Source organism: Ochlerotatus camptorhynchus, unplaced genomic scaffold (genome assembly GCF_037179485.1).
Source record: "Ochlerotatus camptorhynchus isolate MF236.1 unplaced genomic scaffold, CSIRO-AGI_Acam_v1.1 ptg000477l, whole genome shotgun sequence".
In the NCBI taxonomy this organism is placed as follows: Eukaryota; Metazoa; Arthropoda; class Insecta; order Diptera; family Culicidae; genus Ochlerotatus; species Ochlerotatus camptorhynchus.
This window is the reverse complement of record NW_027040963.1, coordinates 346,832-371,267: the sequence shown is the minus strand read 5'-3', so window position 1 is coordinate 371,267 and position 24,436 is coordinate 346,832. Positions and strand designations below refer to the sequence as shown.

Below are 24,436 nucleotides of genomic sequence, written 5' to 3'. Positions count from 1 at the left end.
TGTTGACTACTACTGATGCAAAATTTGATAATATGTGAGAGAAAAAAGACAAGATTTTTCATATATCATTTATTTATATAATTTCAATGTTTTAAACCTATTTTCATACATGCTATTTTTTCCTTTTTCCAATCAAGTTAAATATTTTTGGTTCATCTTCTGAATTAGAATACCTTTTTGCCGCTACTTTGTCACCAGTTATAGGCACAAAACTGTGGAATTTCTGTGTGCCAGATATTGTATTTGTGCTGTTATATAGTTCTTCGAGTTCTTCTGACATTTCGATGTAATGTTCAGTGGATATGTACTCGAAACTGAGTTTTGTGATATTTATATCTGTTTGTTCAACTACCCAGTTATATAATTCTCGTGGAGTTGTTATGGTGTTTCCATAATCTCGAGCAAGACTAGCTCTCTTTGCCATTCGCTTGAGAGTGCCACCAATGGCATCACAGGGACCTTTTCCATGAGACGATGCAAAAAATGCCATTCTGCTTCTAATCCATGCTTTGACTGAAATCTACACAGACTAGCAAAGTTTTTTTTTTATTTTTTTTATTTTTATGCTGCCTCATCTGACATAAAAGTAATTTTAGAAAAACCTATCGATTGTTTAATAAAATCTATCATTTTTGAGATGAACAACTGAACTGCAACTGTATCGTGAGTCATTACTTCTGATATGATAATGAAGCTAACATTTTCAAGTTTATTGTCTTTCCTATAATAAACTTCAAATGGATGTATTGTTGCTTGAGAATTATTCCAGTAATATCCTTGAGCAACGTTTTGGATAATGAATGAATAATTTTCAGAAAAATCACAAATTGCTAGAATGTCGCCTTCTTTTAATGATTCTTTTTTATTTCTTAGAAAAGATGAAGTCATGAGTTATAAGTTTGTTATTTTTATCAATGAGATACGGAAAAAATTCATCAACAGGCTTGATAATCGTTTCCAAATTACAACGATCAGTATTCAGCCACTGTTGAAACACAACATCTTGTTTGTCATTTGATTCTAATAGCAAAGTAAGTTCCTCTTCAATATGTTCATTGGAAGCACACTTTTCGCAAGCACGGAAAAAGCAATCTGTTGTTCTAGTAGAAATATTACAAAGTATTTTTTCTATTATTGCATCTTGTGACATAATTCTTAAACTGTAGATCATTAATTTTACATTTTCATGAATTGTACAAATACATACATTATGTATACCAGTAGAATCAAGCAAAATGCAATGTTTTGGTCGCAATTGTGTAAATACAGTGAAACCAATATTAATATCTTTATATTTATCAAAAAAAAAATCATGTACGCTTCTTTGAGGGACATCATTAACAGGCGTTTTTTAACGTGTTCTTTTCGTCCATTTCTAAACTCAGAAACAAAATCATTTGTTCCGGGCATAGGTCTACTAATATCATTGTCATCAAAAAAATCTCGAACTAGTTTTTTTGTTTCATCGTTGATCCCATGCCCACTTCTTTTGTTGGGTGTGCTTAGAATACACTGCTCATTAACAAGGTTCTTCACCTGCCTCACCATGTACGCTGGTGCGTTGAATTCTGCTACAACTTTATTCACGGACCAAGACTTTGGCAATACTGATAATACTGTTATCTGAGCTTTTCTGTCAGCTGTAGGAGAATTGAACTTCTCCTTTAGCTGCACAATCATTTCTTCGTATGCCTCTTCTTTGCTAATGTCTGCTGTATCTAGGCCAAATATATTTTTTCGCACTACTTGTGTAATTTCTAGAGATTTCATTGAACGATAATCCATGCTCCTCATGTTCCTCGATGAAATTGGAGATAAATTTAACGTTTCCACAAAGCCATTAAACTTCTCAACATTGTATGGGCGTTGCAGATCATCTGCTGATGGAACTGACTCCAATGATGGAACCGATGGTACCGTATCTGAAGGAAAGAAGAAGAAAAAATAATTAATAAGTGCAATTAGGAGGTTGCAGTTAAAAGTTGATATAATCATCAGGATGACTGTTCTTACCTAGCTCATCTACGGATTGATGGCCACTCATTGATGGACTTGGATCATCACTATGCTGCTGCCCACTAGTTGACGGTTGGATATATACTTCATTTCCAACCGATCGGCGTTTTTTCATAACTGAACTTTTATTATGAGATATCACGCTACGGCATGACTCACAAATACTCATCGTTTCATCATTTCAACACTGTGGTGTCCTAAATTTTGGCATCCGTAGAGCCCCGTTTAAATGGCAAAATGATGGTTTATGTTTATTAGTTTTCTGTTCTTCAACATTGCGAAGAGATGTTTTGACATAACACATAACAAAAAATATCAATATATCATATTCAGAATTACCATGAAATTATCCTTTAGGTGAAAGGGGACGTCATTAATTTTCAAAAATTCAAAACCAGTATTACGTTCATGGAAATATGTTTATTGCATTTCACTAGCCTACCGGAACACAAAGAATAGATTTTTATTTCAAAATATTGGTTTTTAAACGAAAAAATCTGCTTTTGAATTTCCAAAAATTAATGCCGTCCCCATTCTCAATCCCCCTGACACATTCCTAAAAATTGAATTTAATTTGTGATGAATTTTTTGGAACCATCTTTAGAATTTCCTTGAAGTTCTTTTCTAAATCTAAGTATTAATATGAAATTATCTTCGGAACACCATTTAAATTCTATTCATAAACCTCATTGAATTCTCCTTAAAATTCATCTGGTATTCTCCTCACGATTCAAAAACACGTCTCTTCAGAATAACCTACGAATTCAATTCAGAACTTCCTTTCCTCTCCCCCTTGAAATTCAACTGCCCCAATGTTCTTCTGTTATCTGACTGTATATGTGAGAGTTTTTAGTTTTCTTTTCATGTTATCAACTTGTATGATTTACTGCTCCTTTTTTTAAAGCTTTAGTGTTCGATACAAATACAAAACTAACCAACGATTAATTTCTTGAAACATATTATTGAGAAGGATATGATTATTGTCTTTAAGCTGAGGCTTCTTTCAAAAAGGGGCCCTGGTTTAGTCCACCATCGCTCTACCGTTAATACAGCACTGTACATTTTTCAAGACTTTCATTGAGTCTATAGAACCTAGAATAGTTTGGAGAGCAATAAATATCTTGATGATACCATTGATACCAAACAATCGCCTATTGAAGAAACGACTTCTTGACGATTTTATTCAACTGCATATTTAATAATACTTGCACTATTTTTAATAATAACTTCTCTTCAGGCTTTGTTCACACAAATCTGGAGAATTTATTCAACAACAACATTGAACTACTTGGTGTTGGTTAAGGTATGTCGAGACGATCATCAAATTTGGAACTGTTCATAAACTACGTAGACAGACTAAATACCTATCAGCACTCAGAATTGTAACTCTAGTTCCTAGTTTTACATGTGATCAATTCTACCTCTTCACCTTTCCAATTTTCAAGGAAAGGATGCTGGTTTATTTATTGAACTAAATCAATGAATTTGTTGTCGTGAGTGATTTGATCGATGATTACGATTTAGAACACAAATAAAAAAGGGATGAGCTTGGGATTGAACTCGAGACCTTTTACTTGGAAAGCGGAAACGGTAACCACTATTTTACTGATATCGTCTTGATGTTAGGCTGAACCAGTGTTATGGAATAATGAATCAAATATGTCGTTTATAAAGCATTTACAAAGCATGCGATTAAAACATGGATGCATAGTAGTATATGAGCTATTCACCTTTATTCAGCAATATTGTAAAGCAATGCAATGGAATCTAATAAAGGAGCTAGAAATAATTTATCAGACGTCTAATAAAGCACGTTATTAAATGAATTGAAATCACACTTATTCAGTTTGTTATTAGACCAAACTTCTGGTGCTGAATCAGGAAGACAGTCAACGTTTATAAAGCTTTTAATAAGTAAATTAATCATATCATAGCAAACAGTGGAATAATGGCGCATCTATCGATCTCAATGAGATGTTTTCAGCGCCTAATTCGACAACCCGTTTTATTCAGCATTTTACACTGCTATACAGCATTTACTCAATATATATATGCTTATTTGTGACTCTGAATTGTTTGTTGGGAGGCTCGCTTGAGCTTCACGGAATCATAAAGATTTTCAGGACATTGTTAAATATAAATAATGTTAATTATTCATAATGTTGGGGAAACTTTACCGTACCGTAGTTTGGTTGGACGAGCTAAGAGTTGCGACAAATTGACATTTTTAATTTAGGAAAATTTACGGCTTCTGAACTTCTTTACCAATTACATACAATAACAAGGCATACAAGTGCCGAAGCTGTCATTCCTCCTACGTCCCTTTGAAAATTCATCCTTGGTTTCTCTCTAGCAATGTAAGATTGAAAATGAACATGTTGCAGAAAAAGTAATATGTATGTTAATTCGGTTTCTCACTAAATACTGCACCGCAACTGCGACGGTGGTGGCTTTACGTTTTGATCAATCCTACTATAGTATGTTGTATACTCTTGAACACACCGGCATGAAAACTTTACGGGAGGCACTATACAACCCATTCAAACTGAAAATGCTCTGGGCCCCAAGCTATGCTTCGCGCCATGGTTTTCAGTCGAGTATATTCTCCGGACGTGGTTAAACGTACTTTCGACCCGCGCGCGCGCAAACTTCACGCTTACATGAGTGCAGTAGCCGACAAAATAAAACAATAACAGTTGGAAGAATAATTCTCTTTAGGGTATGTTTCAAATTAGAGTAAAAGTTACCTTCGCCATGGTTCAGTGAGAAAAAAGTCACCTAAGGTTACATGTATACACATGACCGGCATCCGTATTGTTGTTTCAGTGAGTGTGAAAAACCTTTGAAAAAAGGGAAGTGATTTTAATTTGAATGTTTGGTTTGTTACTGCTTTGGTGATGTTGTACTTTTTTGTTTTATTTGCAACTGTGGGATTGCATGCTGTTGTGATACCAGATTTTTTTTCTTGTTGTGACTCATCGCCGGAGCTGTTAGCGGAAAGTTTAAACCATTTGTATGTCTGCTGAAAACACGGAACTTGTGACTTTCTTATTGCCACTATGATTTGTTCTTTTTTAGAACAGAAATGGATTTATTGGTAAGTAATAACAGATTCATTACTGAGAATCGCAGGTTACGACTTTATATTTAGATCGGGGATGGCCCATTTAGCATAAAGACGATTTGCACAAGGAAGTTTTGTATAAGCACGTTTCGCATAATAGACATTCCGCATAATGGACGATCCACATTAAAGTTTATATACAAAGTGGATTAAATATTTTATATTTTTTGGATGTGACCAGGCCCTATATTTTAGATCTGAAGGAGACAGATTGACTCAGTCGTGAATCCGATCTTAAATACCGAGATTTTCTAGCTTCCAAGTGGCAGCGTTCCTTCTCGGTAAATTATTAACGGAGGTTTACATGAGGCAGGATTTTCAAACATGGCGTGATATAATCCGATCCAAAATTAATATTGGGGTTAAAATAGTGACCGTAAGGCGGTTGATGTTGTTTACGGTGAATTTAAATGTGTTCTGGGTATCTCGCTAGACATAATGGTAGTTTAACTGATGTTTGATAACAAACACAGATATTAACTTAAAAACATTACAATCAACATTTTTATTTTAATACCAATACCAGTACCAATCTTGTTGTATATTCTTTTGAGGTGAGAGTAAAATTGACAAACGTTGGGTTAAAACAGGAATTCAATGGTAAGATTGGTAAAAGCAGTTTAGATGATTATTTGGTACTGAAGTAGCTAAAAGTGATGTCTTAGGAGCTACACTCATAATATTTGAAAAAGGCCCCAGCAAAACATAAATTATCCGGAATTATTTAGCCGCATTTGTAATAAATAAAACTCATACATATCGTAAAATTTCAATTTGTTAGAAATGTACCAATGATCCTCAAACGAAATCCAGGAAATGTAAATAACAGTTCATTTAATCACATTTGCAAGATATGTCCCCATATTCTTCTTCTTCTTCTTCTTCGCTTTTTACGCTTATGTAGCTAGCGTTCTGCCGGCTCACAACTTGTTGTTCTAGCTGCACTTCCACAGCTACTAATTGAGTGCTTTCTATAACAAATTTGTATATTGTGTGGCTACCTGTGAGCCCTGTCCATTTTACCCCATTGGTCTGCATATTTTAAAAATGTTCGCAATTGAACAACATTAAACGCCGGCGCCAGTGGTGTAGTGGTAAGCGTGACTGCTTTCTCACCCCAATGGGTCTGGGTTCAATCTCAGCCGAGGTCGGTGGGATTTTTCTGAGGCATAAAAATCTCTGGTCACGTCTTACTTCGGAAGGGAAGTAAAGCCGTTGGTCCGGGCCCATGTGTGTTTGAATGGGTGCGATATCCTACACAGGTGTGGAAGCTGTCTTCCTGTACATTCGATTGCCGTCAATGGATGGCAATCGATGTCCATCGGTGATTGGCACTAGATTGCGGAACAGAGACCGACGTTATATAAAAAAAGGGACAACATTAAACATCTTTCGTTGAGAATCTATGTTGAAGACCTAAACTTTTTTTATAGCTATATTAGCGAGATTTTTAGCTTGTTGGCTAGTTCATCTCGTACATGAAGATCTAAACTTTTTAAATTGGGCAGCGGCTATTACAGTTTTTGAACTTTTTCCTTGTAACATTCCTTAGTTCAATTTTGTAACAATAACATCATGTTCATGTTCCGGTTGTCATGAAACAAAGTAGCAATAATAGGTAAATTATCGAAATAGTGATATTTTACGTTTTCTTGTCAAATTACGTACCTGAACGTTTTACCTCGCCTCGTAATAGCTACTAGTGATTTTTTTTGTTTGGGTCATAACTTCTGCGATCATTAATTAATTGATCTTTTGTTATATAGTACGTTAAATAAGTATAACATCGTGATTTTTTTTTTATCCAAAAAAGTACAAAGAGCTGTGAATTTTCCGACTGTTAATGAAATTTTCTGAAATCTTGGCGGTTGGTTGATCAAGTACTCGAAATTTATCTCTATAGTCTTGGACTTGAATAGTCGATTTTGAAATTAGTTTGAGTGTTCTTAGGAAATCTCCTCTCTTCGGAGTAGCATTTAAACAAATTTAATTTTCCTGAAGAACAGTTATTCGACTATGTTAAAAAATGTTTCACTGAAAGCCAAAACACAGTTCTTTATTACGGTTCAAGTTTTACTAATATCCGTTCAGTCTAAAAAAATTTAAATAGTTTGATTTTTTCACCGTCTGAAAAAAAAGAGATTGTTATTTTTGTCCGTTTGGGTTTTTCATTTGTGAACAGAAGTATACAGTATCGAAAAAAGTTCAAAAAGCCATAACTTTAAGCTGTAAGAAGTTTGAGCACTTTTAGCAAAACGCTTCGCTTTGGAGTATCGCATATAAATAGGAATTGCCTGGAGTAAAATAATCTAGCTGTGCTGTAATTTTGTTCATTGGTAGGCAGGCATAAAATAAATTGGGCATGGGCATTTTTTCACTAAAATTCACTTAGGAAAAAAAAAGAAATTGAAAAGTTTTGTTTTTAGTTCAAAATAACACCATGAAGCCAGGAGGCTCACCTTCCATTTGGTAGCTAAGGGTGTTACAAAAAACGTCTGTATGAAGTTCTGAAAAAAGTAATTTATAGGTAACACCGACGAGACTTTTGAAAAAAGTCCTATTTTAGCCGCAGGTAATTTTTACACATTTCTTGGAGTTAAAACAATTTAAGAGAAACTCGCCATGGCATGCTAGATGTGCTATTTTTTCGAGACAATTACAAGAAACGTTTATTTTTAGGTACATAATGTCATTTATTTATCAAAAGTGAGTATTAAAGCAAGAAATATGCGAAAAAGAAAGACAACAAAAAGTAACATAAATGGATGAAGTAGAGACGGTGAATAATGAGGAAAAAGAGGATTGCAGAATAGTATTAATAGCTTCATTGAATGTAAAAGGCTGTTCGAAAAAAAAAACGCAAGAAATAGATTCAGTAATGAGAGCGTTCAATGTAGATATTGCGGCCCTTCAGGAAGTTAACATTAAAGCGTAATCGATGTCGACGAGGAATTATGAGTTTTTTTTTTCCTTTATTATAGAGATTTAGGAATTATGAGTGGAAGATTGGTTCCAATGGGCAAAATAAGTTAAGAGGATTGGCTGTACTATCTAGGAAGGAATCAGATATAGAGATTACAGCAATAAAAAAGAGATTCATAGGAACAAGCGGCAAATGAGGTATTAAGATCATCAAAGGCCCCTCTAACACCTATAAGAAAGCAAGCGTTGCATCGATTAAGGAAAGCTACACATTTGGTAAACAAACATCCTTACCTTCTTCCATATAAGTAGAAAGACAGAAAGCAAGAATTTGAGCAAGCTGTTAGAAGTCGCAACGAGAGAAAAATAAAAGGCTTTTATAAAAAACTTAACGGCTTTGATGTAGCAGTATGACTAAAAAAGTCATATCAGTTTTTAAAGGAAATTTTGAAATGGAAAAGCATAGGAATGCTCATATTCCAATGAGACATTGGAATGATGTTGTCAAAGAATGTGAAGGACCTGAAATCATGCTTGGCATACACAGTTTTGGTGACGAACTGCTCATTTGCTAATAACTTTGCACACAGTTGACGAAACATAGTTCTTTTTGAAGTAGTAGATAGAATAGAGTTTAAGCTTGTTATAGATATGTAAAAAAAGTAGATTTTGCGTTGTAAACTTGAAGTGAGAAATCCTCGATACACATATCTGGCTTTAAGTGTAAAAATTAATTGGTGTTGATTCAAATGTTAAGATTCACCTACTCTTTGCATATCTATAGTTAACTATGATCCTTTAAAAAAAAACAAATTTCAACAACTGAGTGAAAAGTTATTCACAAATGAGCAACTGGTGTGTACATCTGTGCATGCCAAGCATGCCTGAGATAGAGTTTCTTGAAGATAACGATACATGCTCAATGACTGAACCACATAACGATGAGGACATGGTTTGTATTGTAAAACAACAATGTAATGGTAAGTAAGCTGATGGCAGCACAAGAATGAAACATCTGAAAAATTCCAATGAAGAGAAACAAATGAAATGAATAATATTTGGAAGATAATGGGGATTGAGAACAAAATTAAAGAGACAATACAGGTTCCTATACCTAAAATAGGTTTCCCAAAAGGAGTGCAGGATTTCAGACGAATAAGTCTGTGCAATCTCGAGCAAAGGATTATACCAAATTGATAACAAGTTCTGATACCCGGTTATCAAGATTTGATAACTGAACATTTTATCTTTGTGGTTGAATAAACAGCCAACATAACAAAAATTATAAATAAAGAATACATCTGGGATATCACAAAAATAACTGATTTAGTTATAATTGAAAACATCTAGATAACAAATTCTGTCATCCATGCCAATTTTATCAACAAAATTCCAAATTATTTTATCGATTTGGTATTAAAGCCTTACGCTGATAACTGAAATATAGTTGGCATTGTTTTTTTTTCTCACCATGTGGATAATATTTGAAGTTTTAAACTAACCTTGCATCATTTAATATTCTTTCATGATACCAACTGATAACAAAATTTGTCGAAGTTGATAACTAAATTAGTTATGCGATAACAACTGAAAATAAAATGATATCTTGAATAACAAGACTTGTTTTGAAGATGATATCAGGTTGTTATTTTACTTTGCTCGGGATGCGGGTTATAAACTTTACGCGAAATGGATCAAGAATCGTTTGAAGCAGTTTACCGGAGACTTTTACTGAAGGCAGATAAACCGATGGCCATATTTTTGTCTCAATACGGGTGCTTGAAGAGTATTGGAATGCGGGCAACCCTTCCCGAGCAGGAGAAAATAACTAATCAATGCCTAATTCTGACACAAAATAACTGATTTAGTTATAATTGAAAACATCTAGATAACAAATTCTGTCATCCATGCCAATTTTATCAACAAAATTCCAAATTATTTTATCGATTTGGTATTAAAGCCTTACGCTGATAACTGAAATATAGTTGGCATTGTTTTTTTTTCTCACCATGTGGATAATATTTGAAGTTTTAAACTAACCTTGCATCATTTAATATTCTTTCATGATACCAACTGATAACAAAATTTGTCGAAGTTGATAACTAAATTAGTTATGCGATAACAACTGAAAATAAAATGATATCTTGAATAACAAGACTTGTTTTGAAGATGATATCAGGTTGTTATTTTACTTTGCTCGGGATGCGGGTTATAAACTTTACGCGAAATGGATCAAGAATCGTTTGAAGCAGTTTACCGGAGACTTTTACTGAAGGCAGATAAACCGATGGCCATATTTTTGTCTCAATACGGGTGCTTGAAGAGTATTGGAATGCGGGCAACCCTTCCCGAGCAGGAGAAAATAACTAATCAATGCCTAATTCTGACACAAAATAACTGATTTAGTTATAATTGAAAACATCTAGATAACAAATTCTGTCATCCATGCCAATTTTATCAACAAAATTCCAAATTATTTTATCGATTTGGTATTAAAGCCTTACGCTGATAACTGAAATGTAGTTGGCATTGTTTTTTTTCTCACCATGTGGATAATATTTGAAGTTTTAAACTAACCTTGCATCATTTAATATTCTTTCATGATACCAACTGATAACAAAATTTGTCGAAGTTGATAACTAAATTAGTTATGCGATAACAACTGAAAATAAAATGATATCTTGAATAACAAGACTTGTTTTCAAGATTATATCAGGTTGTTATTTTACTTTGCTCGGGATGCGGGTTATAAACTTTACGCGAAATGGATCAAGAAACGTTTGAAGCAGTTTACCGGAGACTTTTACTGAAGGCAGATAAACCGATGGCCATATTTTTGTCTCAATACGGGTGCTTGAAGAGTATTGGAATGCGGGCAACCCTTCCCGAGCAGGAGAAAATAACTAATCAATGCCTAATTCTGACTTGATACCAAAATTTGGTATTGACCAGCATGACATAAGAGGTAAAATACCAAAGAATAATGAAATTGGGTTGTTAGCGGAATGCTTAAATAAAACAGGAAAAAAAAAAGTTTATCTTCCATTTAATTCCACTTAATTAATTTTGGTATCCATGGCTACCAAGCCTTTGGGATTTTCCTTATATGAGAGTTGAATAGATTTTTCTCCTTTAGTTTACTTAAATCTTTGGTTTTAATTAGTTAGGTAGGTTCCGATTCAACACATTGTAGTTTCATTTTTATACCTGTGATCTTGACTTTTATACCTAGGGGATGAGTACTTAAGGGGGTTAGATTTTGAAAAGCTCTTTAGTGGGAATGACACTGATGAAGACTGCACATTGTAGTCGAAATACGTATCTGTCATGGATACAAAAATTAATTAAGTGGAATTAAATGGAAGATAACCTTTTTTTTGCTCTGTGGTATTGTTTTGGTATTGCAGTATCATAATTTGGTATTGGAATGGTATTGTGGGAACATTTTTTTGGTATTTTTCCTCTTATGTCAGGCTCATCCATACCAATTTTAGGTATCGAGATATTCGTTCTTGCTCGGGTTTATTATGTGGCTGCATTAGATATCATAGATACGACAATGTTAGTTTACACCGATTGAAGGGTATTTTAATTGAATTAAATCTTCCTTCACACCTTATAAATAGGTTGTTACAGTGCTTAAGAAATGAAAAGACAAAAGTGCGTTGGCAAAAACACTTTTTGGAAGAGTCCACGAGAGGTAAGGGCATAAAAAAGGATGCCCACTGTCACCTTTTCTGTTTAGTATCATTATGCAAGATGTGCTACGGAGAGTCAAAATAAGAATTCCAGAATTGAACTTGATGACAATTCACTGAACTTCCATTGATATAAGTCTCTGCTGACTGTATTTTAATAATAAAGAATGATTTAATACACTAGAAAGAATAGTAAAAGCACTGGAAGAATGTCTTGCTGACGTGGAGCTGGAAATAAATTATAGAAATGTCAAATACTGTTGCGTGCAACCAACGCTACTGTTGAAATACGCAATAAGCAAAACTGTAAAAAGGTGGTGAAATTTTGCAAAAAGTATAAACCATCTTGGGAAACAGGACGGTTTATTTACAATACGGTCATTGCATCATCAAAACTCAATACGAAAACTGCTACATTAAAAAAGATAAACAGGTAACAGCTAGGAAGGTAAGAGAAATAAATTTTAAAGGACATTTTGAATCATTGCAGGAAACCAAACAGAAGCTGTAAAATTAAAAGGCAAAACTATCAACAGAAGAGTTAGAGTGAATCGAATCAGTTATTACGGGCATATACAAAAACGAGAGGAAGTTTGTTATTTTGAAGGTCTTCTAATACCAATTCAATTACTCTTTTAGGTGTTATTGTCTAAAAACTGAAAGATCACATTTTGTTATTTTGGTATTCATTTGATATTTAACAAAATATTTCGATAACTGAATAATATCAAAACAAGGTTTTATACCACGAGCATACCAAAATCGGGTATCATACCACATTAAGATATTCATTGTTTATCGATTAGCTATCGGTTCCTGCTCGGGAGACCAAGTAATAATGGAAAGACTTATTGGATCAAGATTTTTACAGATATAGTGATATAAGCGAAGAGGATTGGAGAATATTGGCACAGGATAGAGGCTAGATTAAAAAGAAAGCAGAAGAGATTTATAAAAATGTAGATAGTGAAATATCATAATGTGAAGATAGTAATGACGAAATTTTTTAATGAAATGATGCATTGAAATTAAACTGTGAGGATTAATGTAAGTTACTCGGAGTGTTGTGAATTGACGGTTTTATAAATTAATAAACAAATGGCTAATTTTAAAATTGTTAATCATAAACCAATAATAAGAAAAATCGCAAATAAATAAATATATTAAGCAAAAAATCAGAACAAACAATAAACAAGACTGTTCAACAGTTTAAAGATGGGAAATGAATTATTCAACAGTTTAAAGACGGGAAATGATAAGAGTATAAATTTGATAAGCATAATTTTTAAACGCAATTTTAAATTGATGATAAGATTGTAACAGTGCTAATCATTAAAAAATCAAAATAAAATCACGATGATAAATTAATGTGTTATTAATTAATTTCAAGTAAAAGAAATTATAGTAAGCAGTAAATAACAAAAAATAACTTAATTTCTCTAATTTTATCAAATAATATAAACGCGTCACAAATAAACAAACAAAAATCAATGAAATCAAAAAATCATTGATGGGAGGTCGTTACTATCATTTCAATGCATTGATCAAATTCATGACACAAATCCAATGGTAATTAAATAAATCAGTAACATACAGATTTGCGAGAAAATATAAAACAAACCAATACAAAATGAATGCAAAAAATAAGGTGGATTTTAAATTGTGAAACATAATATTTAAATAGAGATGATAATTATTATTTCACATTTATTTTTGTATCTGAATTTTTTGAATTTTCAAATCTGATACCATGGTGCATGAAATATTTGGATAGAGTATTATTTTTTTTTATCATATAGGGGAAATGGCTCTAATGTTGGCCTATGGATCTATGATTGGGCCCATCGCTAAAAATCTGCTATTTATCAATTGTATCTAGATAAACGCGTCATTGGGACGGTACTAATGGATATTTCTGGTAACTATTGAAAATTTAGTCGATTGCTGAATTTATATATGGGCCCAAATTAGGGTTACTTAGACCGACATTACATACATTTCCCCTATCATTTCTTATTTTTTATAGAGCTGAAATTAGTGTCAGAATTATTTTTAATTAGAACATATATACAGAAAGGAGAAAAGCGTGACAGTTGTTAGCTACTTCAAGAAATGTTGACCTTGGCTGAGTCCTTCTTTTTCTTCAAATTTTATTTCAACATGTTTCACTTACTGTTATTATTTTGGTTGCTATATATTATTTAGGTTTTTGGACAATCGTTTAGTTGAAAGCAAATTGACAATATTTAATTATTAAAATTCAAATTTTAAAAAGAGATGAACTAGCCTTCGGTTAAAAATCACTATAATAAAGAAAAAATAAATTCAATCAATAATTAGATTAAATTATTTATAATCGTAGGACATTGACAACAACTGGAAAATATGCAGGCAAAGTGAAACAAAAATTTTGCAGCTTTTTTATAAACTAATTTTGAAGCATTACTAAAATATCTATATTGTTATTATTCAATGATAAATATTTAAAACAGAATCAAAACACAACTGGAAAAAGCAACATAACATCATTTGATTTTCTCTATTGTATGTAAAACGTTTATATGCAATTAACACTTTTATTTTTCCTTACCAGGAGAGAAAATTACATTGCTTGTTGATATATTTATTTGTTTACTTGTAAATACTTATTCAATCAGTAATATGAGAAATATGAGTGATTGTGTTCGAGAGTCCTCCGTTTAGGCTGGATTTATAGATTTAAACCTTAATGTTCAGCTCTTCGATGATGGAACATTTTTAGATTAATATGATAATGATTCACTTTTTTCAGCCTTTGTTCAGGAAAATACAAAAACATTGTAATGCATGATTACAATTGCATAAAAACTATTAACTACCTGATGTCCAAATAACCTAAATTTTTCTGACTATTGATTCATTATTAAAGTTTACCAATATTTTTAAAAGCATACCATATTGCATAATAAAGTGTTTGTTTCAATTCCAATAAAATATAAAAAGTTTAAATTACTGGAATGTATTGAGGTTAACTAAAATTGAGCTTATTTGTGTTTTGTAATACTTGATTATTTAACACTCTTTATGTTATCGCATGACCAGTATTTTACTTTCATTTAACATATTTAAAATCTCATTTTATTATTATTACAATAATTTTCATTTATAGAAAATAGTTGTCCTGCAGATCCTGAAGTACCAGAAGGTGTATCAATTAGCATATGATTGTTATTTACTTTTTATTTAATTATAATATAATATGATCTATGGTTTTCAGAATTTGAATTACCCAGATCATACATTAGGTCAGTATACCTTTTTCGTCGATTTTTCCATTTAATTCTACTACTAAAAGAAAAAAATAGACGAAAAAGCAGCTATACAATTATTTTACTAAAACGCTCATCAATCAATTTAGATTAGGTCAATGTTTTTAAATTGTTTTACCTTTGCAGAGTTTTGCTATTTCAAGAATTATTCATGGACACTTGTTTTTATAACCTTTGCATGCTCAAATAACTTCAATTATTTAACAAATTTATTCTTTACTTAAATTGTGGATTCATTAAAAAGGCAAAGTTGAGCTCAATCATACCATGCAATGCTGAAGTTTAAATAAATTTAGTAACAAAAATCGAGGTTGTTTGTATTTTGTTATATTTTATTAATTAAATAATTATTTGAATTGAATTGCCTGGGAATCACTTCACCGTGAATGAAAACTTGTGACAGCGGCGCTGGTGGTGTAGTGGCAAGCGTGATTACCTCTCACCCAGCAGGCCTGGTTTCAATCCCAGTCGGCGACGCCGGGATGTTCTGAGGCATAACATCTTTGATCACGCCTTCCTTCGGAAGGGAAGTAAAGCCATTGGTCCCCGGTTCATGAGTTGATGGGTCGATAGGTAGTGTCCGGGTGTGGAAGCTGCCTCCATGGCGTTGGTAGCATTTATGCTCAGCACAGAAAACAAGATCGACGGAAAACAAATCATGGAAAAAAGAAAGACAACTTTTCACTTCACTTCGTTTTCACCGTTAAGTGACACCCGTAATAAGGGCCATTGAGTCTTTTTTAGTTATTATTTTGCATTTTGCGGTTACCGTGTGAGAGGCGGCAGGAATATGGGGTTGAAACGGTCAAAAATTGATGATTACGTTATTGTATATGAAATAATGATCAAACTTTATTTCATTTTAAAGTTCAATGACTACAAAATTCAGGAACATTATTTGATTAGACTTGCGATTTTCCAAATGCGAACTCTCGGAATTTACGATTCACGCCGTCCATCAGATTTTGTACCGCTGTTGTATCAACCTTATTTTATGCTGAACGTCATTTTGCTTTGAACTGTTTCTCATTACCAACTATTTTCTGAGATTTCTTGAGGTTCCGCTTAACGATTGACCAGTATTTTTCAATTGGGTGCAGCTCCGATGAGTTGCGAGGGTTTTTGTCCTTGGATACGATTTGCACGTTGTTGGTGGTATACCGTTCCTGAGCAATTTTCCCGTAGCGAGGTCTAGCCTAAACAGCACGGAACAACCAACCGGTGGAAATTAACGATTTTAAATTGGCTCACTAGCCTATTGGTCCCAAGCAAACGATTAACGTACCCCATTCTAGTCGAAATTCTAGTACTACACTATGTTTGTTTTGATTCGCTATGAAAGTTTGACAGATAAAATGAGGGGTTCGTGGATTTTCCTATTTTTCGAGGGGTGCATCAATTAGCTTGGGACCGAAGATAGTACCAGAGCTGAGCCAAAAAGTTGAGCACGTTTCTTCGGGACCTTCTAGTCTTAGAGTTACCTTTATGGAACAACTGTGTTTCTTCAAAAAAGACAACAATCGTTTTTTTTTTCAAACATTTCTTATATGTTGGTTGATAATGCCAGTTGTCACGAAAATTTCGCTTTTCAGCCCACAGGTGCAAATTGCCTGCCAAGTATTTTTTCGGGAACTTTTACAACTTTCTCTGCTTAAACTTTACTTGAACCTTTCCTTTTCCGGCAGCCGTGTAAACTCTTGACCTGGGAGCTGCTGGAAATCCGTCTTGACGTATATTTCATCGTTCATTATAACGCAATTAATCTGCGTGGGAATAATTTGAACTTCGCTTATGCGTGAGCAAAATTTAGATACGCTGTTCTTCTTGCTTCAATGCCATTTCAAAAACTGAATGGAAAATGTAAAAAATAAAATTAAATAAAGGCAACATTCCGTAACCACAGACCTACAAAATGACGGGTGTTCAAGTTTTTTAAATGCATGATTAATTTCTTTTGCCAAATTTGAGTTGTCCAGATTTTGACCGTTCCAATGGTTCCACCGCAAACAAAGTAACAGACGACTAACTGGCGAAGAAATCAATTAAAAAAAAATGTGGTTCGCTGTAATAGATTTTTCTTAGAAGCTTGTGCCATATGCTAGATTTTTTGGTTTGATTTGAACAAAGTTGATTTTGTGTTCAATGATCTTTGACAGCGTGCAAAGAATGTATCATTGTGTTGTTTTTTATGCATTTCAGTTTTGAGTAAAGTGAAAGAGATAGAACCAAAACATTCTTGTACATTTATTGTTGCCATGTGGTACACTGAAAAATTTCAATAGCAGGTTCCTCACCACCACACAGAGACATTGATTCGAGGTAGAGTACCAACATAGTTCGCTATTTGTAAACGTTCTAAATATTCGCTCAAATAAAGAGTTATAAAACGTGATGTTGTATAAAACATGGTATCATAAGTGATCGTGTGCTTCGAATAGTTTTTCCGGCGTCATTTTGTGAAAATCGCGAAAAAATTGGCGAAAATACTCTTGTGTACAAATTTTTGAATCGCGGCACGTCGGCGCCCATTTTCCTCGAAGTGGAAAAAGCTACGGTTGATCCTCATAGACATGGATCCCAACCAGTTCAAAATGTTTCTGGAGCACCAGACGAACATTTTCACGGTGTCATCTGCAAGAACAAAATTACAATTTTGAAGAATAAACAACAACGGAAACCGCTCTTCGTGCTATCATGGAAAAAGCGGTAGCAAAGCGCAACATAATCGTGGACAGATTGTATTTTTTCTCTGCGATCCGGGCCCTTCAGGAGTCGATTGATAATTTCTCTACTCGCTCAAGGGATTGTCGAAGGTTTCTAAATTAGGAGCTCTGGAATCGGATCTAATCACTTACAAAGTCGTCACGGCAAATAAATGGCAGCACATGAGGACGAAAATGTTAACGATTGCAGATATTAACTTCGATAAAGCGGTATACCTCTGTCGTGTCGAGGAGATCACTGCTAAACGGTCGTAGCAGTTCGGATTTCAGTTCCGGAATCCGAATTCAACAAAGTATGGGACAACAAAACAAGCAAAGCGAAAAGTCGATTGAAACATTCTAAACTGCTACGGTGTAAGTTCTGTGGAGACGCACATGACTTTTCGAAAGGGGTGTGGCCCACTCTCGGTAAACGTTGTCATCGCTGCAACGGGAAAAATCATTTTGAAAAAGTATGTCGACGCGTCAAGGAGGTAAAGGATGGAAGCAACTCGAATAGTGACGAACCGAGGATTCGTCGGATGAAAATGAACAGGAATACTTGATCAGTAAGATTTTTGACAACTCGGCCAACGGTGGTGGCGTAGTAGCCGAGCTGGGCCTTATGTTCTCCAAGTCATGGAAGTCCGTTCTATGCGATTTGGATACATGAGCCAACAGGAGTCTTATCGGCTATAATCGACTGGCTAAACTCACAGAGGATAACGTTGTGGATGCCGATCATCAGCCCTTAGTATCGGTCAGAGCATATCGAGAGCTTTACTTTGTCAAGTTCTGCGAATCTGTTGAGTTCATATCAGAGCCAGGCTCATCATCGGAAAAATTGCTGAAAGTATACCGAATTGAAGCACAGCAGATTGTGGAGAAACACCAGGCGCTTTTTGAAGGATACGGAACATTTCCGGAACTCGACAATTGCATTACACCCTCAATCCAATCACCTCGTAGAGTGCCTATCGCATTGCGGAACGAGCTCAAGAAGGAATTGGAAGCTCTGGAGCATGACGGTTTTATTGTGAAGGAGGCGAGTCACACCGACTGAGTGAGTAACCTGGACCCTTATTACGGGTACTTCACGGTGAAAACGAAGTGAAGTGGCCAGTTGTCACTCACGGTGAAGTGATTGCCGTGTAAATCGAATGGGAATCACTTCACCGTGAGCGATAAGTTGTCACTTCACCGTGAAGTGACATCGGTAATAAGGGCCTGCATTAATTATGTCACATATATAATTATATGGCTACAGAATGGTGAGTTGACAACCTGGAAGGAGCGGAATACCTAGCCCTGGTCCTCACAAGTTCCTACTTCACGCCTCCTCGAGTCATATGTTAACAAAAGACTACCAGCTGAAACATGGACACAGCTGGTTGGCGTAGCCTGGGCAATGTTGCCAGTCCGGCAATAGCAAAGTGAAGAGGTGCGACGCGAACACTGGCGCGGTAACCATAGTACGGTGATAGAGGAAATGCTTCACCAAACCTGAGCGTCTGCTCACCATGGAGGTGCGGCTCAAAACGGCGTCTGTTCTCCATGTTAGGAGCGGCTGATCACCGTCCTAGTGCCAGTGTGGGACTCTAAACAGAGCTGTGCACGATGGTCCCCCGACGAGACAGGGGGTTGGGGCAGGCCCAACAAGCCGCCCTGGAAAAAAAACAAAGTTGCAAATACCGAAGAAAGAAATACGGATCGGAACAATCGGCACAGACCTACGCGACGAAATAAGGACTACGATTGGAAACTCGGAACATGGAACTGCAAATCGATCGGCTTCCCGGGCTGCGATAGGTTAATCTATAACGAACTGCAACCACGCAACTTCAAAGTCGTAGCACTGCAGGAACTTTGCTGGACGGGACAAAAGGTATGGAAAAGCGGGCATCGAGCGGCTACTTTCTACCAGAGCTGTGGCACCACCAACGAGCTGGGAACCGGCTTTGTAGTGCTGGGTAAGATGCGCCAACGCGTGATTGGTTGGCAGCCGATCAACGCGAGGATGTGCAAGTTGAGGATTAAGGGCCGTTTCTTCAACTACAGCATCATCAACGTGCACTGCCCACACGAAGGGAAACCCGACGACGAGAAAGAAGCGTTCTATGTGCAGCTGGAGCAGGTGTACGACGGCTGTTCGCAACGGGACGTCAAAATCGTCATCGGCGACATGAACGCTCAGGTAGGATGGGAGGCAATGTATAGACCGGCAATCGGGCCAAACAGCCTGCATGCCGTATCGAACGACAACGGCCAACGATGCGTGAACTTTGCAGCCTCCCGGGGTATGGTAATTCGAAGTACCTTTTTCCCCCGCAAGGATATCCACAAAGCCACCTGGAGATCACCTGACCAACACACAGAAAACCAAATCGATCACGTTCTAATCGACGGGAAATTCTTCTCCGACATTATCAACGTCCGCACGTACCGCAGTGCGAACATAGATTCGGACCACTACCTAGTTGCAGTATGCATGCGCTCAAAACTCTCGATGGTGCATAACACACGTCGAAGTCAAACGCCACGACCCAACATTGAGCAACTACGGGACACCGGAGTTGCCCAGGACTACGCGCAGCAGCTGGAAGTTGCACTACCCACGGAAGAGCAGCTTGGCGCAGCTTCTCTTGAAGATGGCTGGAGGGACATCCGTTCAGCCATAGGTAGTACTGCTGCAGCGGCACTAGGTACTGCAATCCCGGACCGAAGAAATGACTGGTTTGACGGCGAATGCAAACTGTTAGTAGAGGAGAAGAATGCAGCACGGGCGAGAATGCTGCAACACCGCACGAGATTGAATGTGGAGCGATACAGACAAGCGCGGAACAGACAAAACTTGGTTTTCCGAAGGAAGAAGCGTCAGCAGGAAGACCGAGATCGCGAGGCGATGGAAAATCTGTACCGCGTAAACGACACATGGAAGTTCTACGAGAAGCTAAATAGTTCGCGCAAAGGCTACGTGTCGCAAGCCGATATGTGCAAGGACTTGGACGGTAACCTTCTCACGAACGAGTGTGAGGTGATTGAGAGGTGGAAGCAGTACTATGACGAGCACCTCAACGGTGAAGCAGCAGAAAACGAAGGTAGCACGGCAACAGACCTTGGAGCACGCGCAGAAGACGACAGGCTACCGGCCCCTGATCTTCAAGAAGTTGAGGAGGAGATCGGTCGGCTGAAGAACAACAAAGCAACTGGTGTAGATCAACTACCAAGTGAGCTATTGAAATACGGTGGTGAAGCACTGGCTAGAGCGCTGCACTGGGTAATTGCCAAGATTTGGGAGGAGGAGATATTACCGGAGGAGTGGATGGAAGGTGTCGTATGCCCAATCTACAAAAAGGGCGACAAGTTGGATTGCTGCAACTACCGCGCGATCACACTGCTGAGCGCCGCCTACAAGGTACTCTCCCAAATTCTATGCCGCCGTCTGTCACCATATGCAAGAGAGTTCGTGGGGCAATACCAGGCGGGATTCATGGGTGCCCACGCTACCACGGACCAAATTTTCACGATTCGGCAGGTTCTGCAGAAATGCCACGAATACAACGTGCCCACACATCATTTGTTCATCGATTTCAAATCCGCATACGACACAATCGATCGAGATCAGCTATGGCAGATTATGCACGAGTACGGATTTCCGGATAAACTGACGCGATTGGTCAAGGCGACGATGGATCGAGTGATGTGCGTTGTTCGAGTATCGGGGACACTCTCGAGTCCCTTTGAATCTCGAAGGGGGCTACGGCAGGGTGATGGACTTTCGTGTCTGCTGTTCAACATCGCGTTAGAAGGTGTGATCAGAAGAGCTGGGATAGACACGAGTGGCACGATATTCAGGAAGTCCATCCAGCTCCTTGGTTTCGCCGATGACATTGACATTATGGCACGGAACTTTGAGATGATGGCGGAAACGTACATCAGACTGAAGGCTGAAGCTAGACGGATTGGACTTGCCATCAACGCATCAAAGACAAAATACATGAAAGCAAGAGGTTCTAGGGAAGACAATGTTAGCCTCCCACCCCGAGTTCAGATTGACGGTGACGAAATCGAGGTGGTCGATGAGTTCGTGTATTTGGGCTCAGTGGTGACCGCCGAAAATGATACCAGCAGAGAAATTCAAAGACGCATTATGGCAGGGAATCGTGCCTACTTTGGACTCCGGAGGACGCTCCGGTCGAATAAAATTCGCCGCCGCACGAAGTTGACTGTCTACAAGACGCTGATTAGACCGGTGGTCCTTTACGGCCACGAGACCTGGACTATGCTCGTGGAGGACCAACGCGCCCTTGGTGTTTTCGAACGGAAGGTGTTGCGTACCATCTACGGTGGAGTGCAGATGGATGACGGAACGTGGAGGAGGCGAATGAACCACGAATTGCACCAGCTGCTGGAAGAACCATCCATCGTCCACATTGCAAAAAATGGGCGACTACGGTGGGCTGGGCACGTCGTAAGAATGCCGCACGACGACCCAGTGAAAATGGTTCTAGAAAGCGACCCAACAGGAACAAGAAGAAGAGGCGCGCAGCGGGCAAGGTGGATCGACCAAGTAGAAGGTGACCTGCGGACCCTTCGCAGACTACGAGGCTGGCGAACTGTGGCCATGGATCAAGTAGAGTGGAGACGACTTCTTCGGACAGCAGAGGACAACAAGGCCTTAGCCTGATTGGTAAGTAAGTATTAATTATGTCACGCTAAATCGAGCAAAAAATTACCCCTCCCCCTATCCTGACGTTTTTCCTATACCTGATGCATTGCTTGTCACAATATCTTAGACCCCCTCCCCCCTTAGAGCGTGACATAATATATGCATCAACCCTAAGGGCCCTGGTATTAGTTCAGCGAGTGGGCCGGGCATCGGCGTAGAAATTTGTATAGATCCCGTTGTTTTAAACAAAACGCTACGCAGACCAAACTTGCAGTTCACCACGCTGAGTTACGGAAGGCTAACGTATTCTCCACGATTGACAAGAAAAAAAGGATTCTGGCACGTAGTCCTAGATAAGAATAGCAGTAAACTAACAACTTTCTGGACGCCATTTGGAAGATACCGCTGGACTCGTCTACCCTTTAGAATCGCGTCAGCACCGGAGATATTTCAGCTCAAGCTGCAAGAAGTGATCCAGGATCTGAAAGGAATAGAGTGCATTGCTGACGATCTGCTCACTTTTTTTTTCCTTTATTTAACGTCGGTCTCTGTTCCGCAATCTAGTGCCAATCACCGACGGACATCGATTGCCCTCGATTGACGGCAACCGAATGTGCAGGAAGGCAGCTTCCACACCTGCGTAGGATATCGCACCCATTCACAACACACATGGGCCGGGACCAACGGCTTTACTTCCCTTCCGTCTTCCGAAGGAAGACGTGACCAGAGATTTTTATGCCTCAGAAAAATCCCACCGACCTCGGATGGGATTGAACACAGACCCATTGGGGTGTTAGAAAGCAGTCACGCTTACCACTACACCACCGGATCCGGTGATCTGCTCATTTATAGAGTAGGAAATACGCTGGAAGAAGCGTTGGTGAAACACAATGTCTGAAGGCACTGTTTCATCGGTTGAAAGAGAACAATGTCAAGCTGAAGCGATAAAAAAAAAACTAAATCGTCGCTTAAGTTTTACACCGTTCGAAAAATTCATGTAAATTTCTGCGCACATAAAACTAAAGCTAGATTTGGCGCATCAATTAGCAATATCGTATGCAAGCTTGTAAACGATTTCGCTGTTTATGCCAAGTATAGCTCAAAATTGAACGAAGGGAGATTTTACGCGATAGTTAAAATTCAGAATTTTTTTCTGTGTTCGGTCATGTTCTGACTACCCAAGGCATCCGTCCAGATGAATCGAAGATAGCAGCCATCAAAAAGTATCTAACTCCAAACAACAAAAAGGAGGTTCATAGTTTCATTGGTATGGTTAACCTTAGTACTGCGGAGTCGTTCGATTTTATTTTGCAAGCCAATGGAAAATTGCTTGAAAATTTTCTCAAGTTAAAAACTGTTTTGCTCGTTCTCAGTGTATTCCCGTCAAAAGTTCTGAGCCAGGCTCGGGACCCTATGACTCTATAAATGTTTTTTCAGTATGTTTTACTGCAATTGAAAAATCAGCTGAGTCATAAAAACTATCCTGGTTTATATACTTTCATCTCTGAGCCTGTTGGTTTTTGGTTTTGAGCTTTTTTTTATTTTTTCCTCTGTTCGAGACATAACACCACTACGACCAGTAATTTGATCTATTGTAGTATATCCCGTGTGTTTAGTTTAGTTCATGTCGTACTTCCCATCACTGTTGAGAAATGATTAAGTATTCGGTTTCGATACAGTTGTTATTCTTGCCTTTATCGCAAATAATCGATTCTAATTGAAAGGTTCCGCTATTTATACCTTTCGGAGTGTTGGAATACCCTCCAAAGGCGTGCCCCTTTGTGAGTCAAAATTGGATTCCTTAGCAATAAAAATAAGCAATGACACCGATAATGACCATGCATCTGAACCCTAGTCCTAACAACTTAAAACTAGGGAACAACGAATAGAAGATTAGGAATCACATAGATGAAGACTAACTTACTCATTTTTTCCTTGTTTCAAGATCATCCTCGGTCCAGGCAACCAGGGGACTTATCACTATCAACAAGGACTAA

At 37.3% G+C, this 24,436-nt stretch overlaps 1 protein-coding gene across 1 annotated transcript in view; it reads left to right on the top strand.

The window, feature by feature from the left end:
• The first annotated feature begins 4,628 nt into the window (after positions 1-4,628).
• Cad88C (cadherin-88C) overlaps positions 4,629-24,436 on the top strand; it is a 119,143-nt gene continuing 99,335 nt past the window's right edge. The window contains exon 1 of the mRNA XM_065235384.1: positions 4,629-5,113. The gene's annotated coding sequence lies outside the window, so the exon portion shown is untranslated. The remainder of the gene's footprint in view (positions 5,114-24,436) is intronic.